This window comes from Bos indicus, chromosome 11 (genome assembly GCF_029378745.1).
Source record: "Bos indicus isolate NIAB-ARS_2022 breed Sahiwal x Tharparkar chromosome 11, NIAB-ARS_B.indTharparkar_mat_pri_1.0, whole genome shotgun sequence".
Classification (NCBI taxonomy): domain Eukaryota; kingdom Metazoa; phylum Chordata; class Mammalia; order Artiodactyla; family Bovidae; genus Bos; species Bos indicus.
In genome coordinates this window covers 63,581,072-63,590,102 of record NC_091770.1, presented here as the reverse complement: position 1 = coordinate 63,590,102, position 9,031 = coordinate 63,581,072, and the positions used below count along the sequence as shown (strand labels likewise).

General features: G+C 46.2%; 1 protein-coding gene across 1 annotated transcript in view; it reads left to right on the top strand.

Annotated features, from left to right (window-relative positions):
• The first annotated feature begins 5,913 nt into the window (after positions 1 to 5,913).
• SPRED2 (sprouty related EVH1 domain containing 2) overlaps positions 5,914 to 9,031 on the top strand; it is a 126,784-nt gene continuing 123,666 nt past the window's right edge. Inside the window, exon 1 of the mRNA XM_019970406.2 lies at positions 5,914 to 6,023. The gene's annotated coding sequence lies outside the window, so the exon portion shown is untranslated. The remainder of the gene's footprint in view (positions 6,024 to 9,031) is intronic.

Here is a 9,031-nt window from a genome sequence, read left to right as displayed (position 1 = left end):
TGAGCAAAAATGCAAGATAAAAATGTACAGCTCCCTGAGTAGTTTTTGGAAAGCCAAAAGCAACTTTTCATTTTCCCCTTCAGGAATGAGCTTCCACATCAGTAAGCAACAATACCTCCCATCACCATAACTAGAAGTAATGCCAAGGGTACATCCTGTATTATTCCAACAAAGGCACCTTAGTTATGGAATTTGGACGTTGAGTTCCTGAGGTATGATTTTGGATGTGACCCTGACTATCTGTGTGGTCTTAATGGAGTCCTTTGGCTTATCTGATTTCCTGTTTCCTCATCTTAAACCAGGTGGTTCTTTAATGTTCTTTCAACTTGAGTACTCCATGATTTTATTAATATACTACTGTTCAACTGTGGACCTTCCCAGCCCCTATCTGAAACCAGAAAGCTAGGCCAGCAACACACAAGGAGTCACTCAGAAGGGCATTTTCTCTGATGCCACAGAGCAAAATGCACTTTTAGAGGAAAAGAAAGAAGGCAAGACATGATGATGTGTCATTCACTTACTCAGTAAGTATTACAGGGTACCCGCTCATTAGAAAACACCTTGATGCTGGGAAAGATTGAGGGCCCGAGGAGAAGGGGACGACAGAGGAGATGGTTGGATGGTATAACTGACTCAATGGACATGAGTTTGAGCAAGCTCTGGGAGATGGTGAAAGACAGGGTAGCCTGGCTTGCTGCAGTCCATGGGGTCGCAAAGAGTCGGACATGACTGAGCGACTAAAACACAACAATTGTAGCCAGAGTGACTACTGGATAAGAGAGAAAAAGATGTGTTCTCTGCTCTCCGTGAGCTTGGGAGACAAGCAGATATCAAATTACAAAAGCTGTAAAGAGCTCTAGGACAGAAGATGATGAGAGCACGAAATGGAGGAGCACCCAGCCCAGCTAAGAGGAGGGGACAGATGCCTCCCTGGAGCAAGTAATACTTGACTGAGGCGTAGAGTATTTGGTTTCCTCTCCTGGCATCATGGGAAATTGCCTGGCCTACCGGGCATCTTATCCTATCCTTTATCTGCTTCTCTTCTCTGACTTAACTGTTTTTTTGTCCCTTTCTTTGGTGCCTTTGCTCAGCTGTCTGTACATCTGGGATCTGGCGAGAGGTCAACAGGGAAACTTACAGCAAACTGAAGGTTTTTATTTCAGATCCTTCCACCACCATGATTTCTATAATCATCATAATCACCTCCACTACCATCAATTCCACCACCATCACACTACCTTCACCACTACTTCTCAACTTTCCATCATCACTTTCCCATCAAGAGTACCACCTCTTCCACCATCAAAAAAGTATACAAGTGAGCTTTGCTTTAGTTCCAAAATGATGCATAAAATCTGAGTTAATATAATGAACAAATTAAGGGATGATTTTGCTTTGCCAGATTATTCTAACTATAGTAACCTTAAATAAAATTTCCCTAGTGTTTTTTATATGTGTTTTGGTGTTTTTGCTTTTTTTAACAAACATTTCAATTGTCTAGATCTCTTTAGGGATATACCTATTTTAAGAAGAAAGACGTATCAGAGACAGGCTTTTCATGTGAGGAAGAAGGGAAAAGCATAAGTTCATAAGGTCTCTCTTTATTTGCTAAATTATTGAGAAGAGTTTTATAGCATGCACAAATCTATTAAATATTAAGCACTCTTAGTCACTTAGCCATAAATCAATGATTATAAAGGCAGAGGTTAATTCTATCAATAGTACTCCTATACATAAATAGGATACCTATATGTAGACATATAATACTTATATTAAAAATATTTATTTAGTTGTATATTTTCTAATACTTGTATAATCATATACTTGTATAAATCATTATAAACCATATGTGTGATCAATGTATATTATTATTATAAATATCCTTCTCTAATTGTGAAATTTAGGCTAGAGATTGAAGTAGACTATAAAAAGGTTACAGATTCCCCCCATCCTTGTATGCACATCCCTTGCCATGTGACTCCACTCTTCTTCTCTTCAGGAAGGAGAGTCTATTTCCCTGGGTCTTGAGTTTTGACTCTCGGTTGGCTGTGTGACTTCTCTGGCTAATGAGACAGTATTAATAAATGTGATGCAAGTAGAAGCTTGAAAAATGCATGCACTTTGGGATTTGCCCTCTTGCTGATCTGGGAACCCTGCCACCCCCACCATGTGATCTAGTCTGGGCAGGCCTTCTAGAGGATAACAGATCGCGTGGAGCAGAGATGAGCTCCTCCAGCTCAGGCTAGACTAGTCAGCCTGCCAATCACCAGATACAGGAGAGCCCTTCCTGGCTCATCCAGCCCTAGCTAAGCTGGCTGAGGTTAGAGCAGTCAACCTGTTGAAAAACTGGAGACTCATGAGATAATAAAATGTTTATTTGATTTTTGGCCACGCTGTCCTGCATGCGGGATCTTAGTTCCACCACCAAGGATCAAGTTGGCACCCCCTGTAGTGGAAGCAGAAAGACTTAACCGGTGAACAGCGGGGGAAGTCCCTCGCGGTGGTTTGTTACACAGCAAAAGCTAACTGATAAAGGGAGCATATCTTACTGAATTTTGTTTTCTTCTTTTCCTTTTACCCATTCCAAAAAGCTTGGGTAGAATGTTTGGTTTATTGGAGCCACAGTTGCTACAAACATATGATCTTTCATTTTCTTCCAATTCTACAAGTTTATGTTCTTTTATATTATGAAACATCCTTTCTCAGTTATAAGCTTTACAGAAGAAAGGGACTGGGGAATAAAGGCAGAAAAATGAGGCATAAGGTTAAGAATGAGAAGGGAACTGGTGATGTGAAATAGGGTGGTGACAATGGGAAGCTGAGGCCAAAAAGAGAGGCTGGTACAACTCATAAAATGTTGACTAACTTCCTGGGAGAAGTCTGTTCTATTAAGTCAGAATCTCTGTGAAACTCCCTGGCACTGACCCCAGATGTCCCTACGTGAAATTGCAAACATACATTCTAAAATTCCCTTATGTTCCATTCCTTAGTTCCTCTCAATCTTTTTCACTCTCCTAAATATGGCTTTCTATTTTGGTAGTTAGAATTATTTTGGCTGGAAGTGACAGAAGCCCAATTGATCTAAAAAGTCCAGATCATCCCCAAGTTTGAGGCAAGGTTGACTCCAGTTGCTCAAATGATGTCCTCAGGGAACTGTCCCTCCATTTCTATCTCGAGGTTCTGCTTTTCTATGTTCTAGCTTCCCTTTATATCCTTCAATCCCCGACATACTTAGTTGGTCTCAGAGTTGAGTGGTAACAACTGTCTATTGGTGACCAAGCCCTTCTCCTTTTATCCTAATCATCTTAAAGACACTAAGATACATCCAATTTCCCAAGTCAACAACTTATAAACTATCCCAGACCTTTCCATTAGTCTCCATATCTAATAGGTCAGAAAGCCAACTCATTTCCATCCCACTTGTGTCTTTGGAATTATTTTCCATCTCCATGGCCAACGCCACTGTGCTTTGCCATGAATTATTATTTCTGTCATGGAAGAAGAAAATTTCTCCCTAACTATCCTTTGCTTCCTGCAAACCATTCTCCATGCCTGGAGTAATCTATTAAAAGTGTAAATCTGAGTTTAGCATTCCCTGCTTAAAATGTCTTATGAAACTTATATATGCTGCTCCATAAGTTTGGGGTACAAACATTATTCCATTTGGGGAGTTTTCCAGTAGATCACTTGAACCTCAGCTGCCCTGTTGGCAGAGATCTTGGGTTGAGTTTCCCAGAAGCAGAGTCTGGGCTGGGGCTGTGTTGTTTTAGAGGCCTCATTGCTTCCCTGCCACTGGGCTCTGACTGAGCTCACTCTAATCTATTTTATTATATGGCCTAATTTATAATAGTCCTGGAGTAGGAGATTGAAGATTGGTATCTTTCCTTCCAAGAGGCCAGGAGATCCTCATGTAAAACGCTGTGTACTTATTGCCAAGCTCGGCCTACTTTGGGTCACAGAGTGGGGCCTTGATGTAGTCATAAAGGATTCTTTTATGTCAGAGTAAAAAACTTAAATGCCTACAGGAGCCAGAAGCCTGACAGACGGGCCAGCCACCATTCATTCACCAAGAGTCCACTGTTACCAAATAAGAATTTGGCACTCATAGTCCCTGCATCTTTGGAGTATTTTTTAAGAGGAGCCAAAAATCTTGATTTTTATGTGAAGCGGTCTGATTTTAAACTGTTAGATTCTTTTTTTTTTTTTTTTTTTGAAAAAAGGTATGCATAAATAGAATTTATCTGGAGCCTTATCTGACCGTGGGGCTATCAGTTTCCAAACCCCCAGACAATGGATGCCCAATGTCTCTATGTCTGTGAACCTGCTACAAAAGATTCCAAGACTTCAAGACAGTCTAACCTCCTTTAGCATGACCTCTGTTGCCTCCCAGACCCATCCTTCTCAGCCTTTCTGTTACCCTGGCTCCCCACCCTGTCACACCTTGGGGCTTCTGGGTTCACTGGGCTGTCAGTTATCTACACTGTCTCGCCTTCCTTCAGGATGTGGCTCAGACACCCCTTCTTCTGGGGAGCCTTCCTTTCCCTGACCTCTGCTTTCTCTCCTGCTTACCTCATGTTTTAAAGGCGTCAGCCATTGCCCTAATGTTTTCTGTATAGGACTGTTGCCTCACCTTACAGAAAACCTTGGAGGGCAGGACCCTGGGTTCATGGTCTCCTATAATCCTAAAGCGTCACAAAGGACCTGGCATTTTAAATCAAGGTTGGAGCAATAAGCCTCTGGTTTGAAAAATAATGACCAGGCCACTGCCTTTCACTTACCGGAAATGCATTGGTGAAGAACCAGTCATTTATTTTGAGAAAATAAGTCGAAACTTGGTGTTTAAGAGAAAGGGTTAAAAAGAAAAAAACAAAAACCCTCGGCACACTATCATTTTTAAAACAACCATGTATTTGTGAAATACAGTTGGGAGGAATAAGTTTTTGCACTTCCTCATCTTTGGACATAGCAGAAGCTTCTAAGAAACAAGAGAGTGGCTAAACTAACCCGTGGCACTGCTTTTCTTCTAGACCTCAGAGGTCCCCAGGGCTTTTACAGTCAGGGATGTCTGCTGCCTCCGAGAAAGGGAACCAGCTCCTCCGACTGAAACAGCACTTCTCGGAGGCCGAAGGCGAGTGAGCAGCCACAGCCGAAAAGACCCTTTGCATAATCTATCTTACAATGAGGCTGTAGAGTTGTAAACTGAAACTCCAGAGGCAAACCATCAGCGGTTACGTTTTCTCGATGAGACGGTTGCCCAGCCCTGTCAATCATTTATTCTTGCTTTCTCTCCCTCCGGGACACACACACACACACGAGGCTCGGTGGACCGCTGCCTTTTCACACACACATACACACACGAGGTTCGGTGGACCGCTGCCTTGACTTAGTCTCTCCCCTACCTGAAGTGAGCCATCAGGAAGCAGCGAGGTTTCATTCATAATACATGACCTCAAGGGAGCAGGGAGGCAGGAATGAGAGCCTTTCATCTCTGCTATTTAAAATCCCAGCCTTGCAGCTGAAAGGGAAAATGACCCGGGAGTGAAAGCATCGGGAATGAAGTATTCACGATAACGGGACCAGCAAGCGCGTCAGCGGCCCGCCCGTCGGCTATTTATACAGCGCCGATTATGCAATCGGGCTCCAGCCATTCATGCTGGGATTGGGACGCCGCGCCCCGCAGGGGCATCGTTCCCGGACGCCGGGTCAGTTTCTAAGTTTGCATCATCCCCTTCTTTTCGAGAGAGCTTGGGTTTCCATTCCGGCCGGCGGGTCTGGTGCGGGGGAGGGCGGAGCAGCCGGGCTGCACATTCGTTTGGCACACCCAGGCACACACGACTGCTTGTTTAAACAGAAAAATAAAGGCACCCGAGAGCCCAGGGCGCGGCCAAGCTGCGCGCAAGGCTGGGCTCCTGGCAGACCGGAAGGAACTGATAAAGCTGGCGCTAATGATACCCGCTCCCTCCCGGGTCGGAAGTGTCCTCCGAGCGCCGGTCATTGAGAAATACCGAAGGGGCAGGATGAGGGTGAGATGAGGACAGGCGGGGCGCAGCTGCGCACGCCTCGCGGGGCGGGGAGTGGGGGGCGCTGCGGCAGTGGGGGGGCTCCTGAGGGCCGCGGTCGGGCGGCACAAACCACCTTAGGGCACAGTGGAGTCCTCCCCAACCACCCCCTACCCTGCAACCCCCCTAACCCTGGGGGAGGGCGAAGGGAGTCACTATCACCAGCCCACTCCCGAGAGATCTACACCAGCGCCCAGTCGGACCCAGACGGGCGAAAAGTGGGAGGACGCAGAAAGGGGGCGAAAGACAAGAGAGAGCGGATTGTGGAGGAGAAAATGTCCGCTTCTCCCCACGCCCGTGCGGGGCGGGAGGGGGCGGGGGCCGAGGCCGGCTTCCGATTGAAACTAGCACGCGGGTCTACTGAGCATGCCCGTCCCGAGGCCGCCTAGGGTCTCTCGGGTTCCGGGCTTTCCTGGCGGCCAGCCGGGAGGACTCGGTAGCGGGTGCTCCTCCGCCCCGGACTCGGGTTCGGAGGCGAGTAGCTGGGGGTCCTACGGGAGACTCCGCTGAGTTACCCTGAAGTGTGAGCAGATGGACATTACTTTTGACACCCTGTACGAGACACCCTTGGGTTGCCTGCCCCTTGTTTTGCTGTTTGTCGGGGCGAGACAGGGATGTGGGTATTTAGCTCTTTTCAGCAGTGTCATTAAAACTCTGAATCCGTGATATCCCCAATTATGGTAACTATCCAGTAGGCTTTGATAACACCCTGGTATTCCGATCAATAAACATCTGAGTTATTCACTCAATACCGCCATTTATTCTCGGAGCTGCCAGTCATAGTTAGCGATTGATGCGGGAGGGGTGACCTGCTTGGGACATTTTCATCAAAAAGATTCCTTTTGCGTAATGAACAAGGCAAACATTGGAAGGTTTTCTTTAGAGGAACATAAAGGACCAGGAGTGAAAGAGAGAGCATTTGATAATCCACTGGCTAAAGGGAAGAAAGGGTTGCCGTTAATCTCGTATTTGCAGTGTGCTTAACACAGTGCCTTCATTTTATAGCCATTTAATCCTCCAACAACGCTATGTTGTGGATATTACCTTGTTAATACAGGATAGTGTGAGGCTCAGAGAACTTAAGGACCTGCTGGAGTCTGGCAGCAGAACATCCAAGTTGGGACTTGGTGACTCTTGGACCTTGGAATGTTTTCTTTTGCTCCTGGGTTGGGCCAGTCATTCACTGTTATTAGCAGGGAGATGGATGAATGAGTTGTAATGACACAGATTCAGCTTGCCTACCTGCAGAAAATAATCATCTCACCTGTAACCTTGTCATTTGAGTACTCTGAACTAGAGGGTGACGCCCATTGGGTGGATATTTCTGACAAGACAAATGTCCATATTCCTGAAGTTCAGGAATGAATACGACTTCTTTCAAACATTGCTGAGAAAAGCAACAAATGGGCAAAGGTGAGAACTGGGTAGATGCCTTCACCTCATGGGGATTTAGATGCCAATGAGGTCTTGCTTTGTTCAGTGCTTTCTCATAGACCCTCAGTGGTCTCAAAGACTGAGAAAGACAAGTGTGGCCTTGGTATCCTTGTTTTATAAAGAAACTGAAGAATTGCTAAAAGCCTCACTCAGGGTCTTGGGGCTACTAGGAGGAAACCAGAACCTAGGTGTTCCTCCCCTGTCTAGTGCCCTTTTTACCACCACATACCAGCACTTAGCATAGAGTGGTTGATTGGGTTTAACCCCAATCTGTGTCCACAAAGATCATGGTTAAGATTAAACACAAAGCCTAGGGTAAACCACTAGTTTTCCCTTGACTCAAGGTGAAAACTCTTAACTTTCTTCAGAGTACTGTGACTCTCCAAATGCATACATATACCCTTTACCTATGCAACATTTGAGGCATATATTTAGTCTTCTCTTAATTGGTTCAGTGATTGCCATTAAGTTAAAATTTTTTGTGTAGTGTCTTGGGACATTCAGGAGAACATAAAAGTGCTCCGAGAGCAGGAAGGAACAGGGACTATATCTCTTGCTCCCTAGCTAGACCCCAGAAGGAAATATTCACTGGCGATGGAATTTCTGGGACCCCTGCAAAGTAGCAATGTGAAGCCCCCAGTTTAAACACCATAAAGAATTTCAAAACTGCAACAGCAGAGCATCAAGCCAAGCAAAGACCCTGGCACAGTTGTGCAGGTTGCTTGCCCTTTGCCTAGACAGTGCTGTGTTAAAAAGTGCGGGCCTATCCTGGGCACGGTCCCAGGCCAGGTTAGGAAAATAATTTAAAAACAAAGGGGAGATAGAGCGGGAGCAGGGGTCCCCACCTCACTGTGCCGAAGCCCATGGGGCTGGCAACCTCTGGGCCAGAAACTGGCATTCAAGGGCCTAGGACAAGGACCATTCTCCACCAACTTGAGATTTACTTAATAATTTAAAAAACATATTTGGATTTGCATTTTAACCTGGGAAAGTCCTTCATTTCTACTGGAATGCAAACGCTCCTGGCTTCTGTTGGATTTTTTTTTTTTCAATGTACAAATAATGATTCCTTAAAAACGCCCAAGCCCCTACCAAGAAAAGAGATCCCGAGATTTACGAGAAACTGAAAAGCCTCTGCCATTCAGAATCTTGGCAAATGCACCTGTTCCGCTCCCACCCTCCCGACCCAAGGTGGGGTTAGTTGGTCTTCCGAAGGCCAGCAACCCTCCGGCCACCCCCAGAGCTCACCGTCTTCCCCCTCCTCCTCTTCCCTCCGATTTTTAATCCAGGGGTTTGGGAGGAGGGAGGGAACCAACCGGAGGCCAGATGTGTGCGAGTCCCCCGCTGCCACCTCCTCCCTCCTCTCGGGCATCTTAAAACCCGGAGCGCTAACGCGGGAGGATCCGGAGTTAAACGCGGCGCAAACAACTCCGCTCCGGGGCTCCTCCGGGAGTGGAAGCCGGGAGGGACTTGGGGGGGGGGGGGGCGGGGGACGGAGGGAAGGAAGTCGGGCATGCTCAGTAGGCCGGACAAAGTTT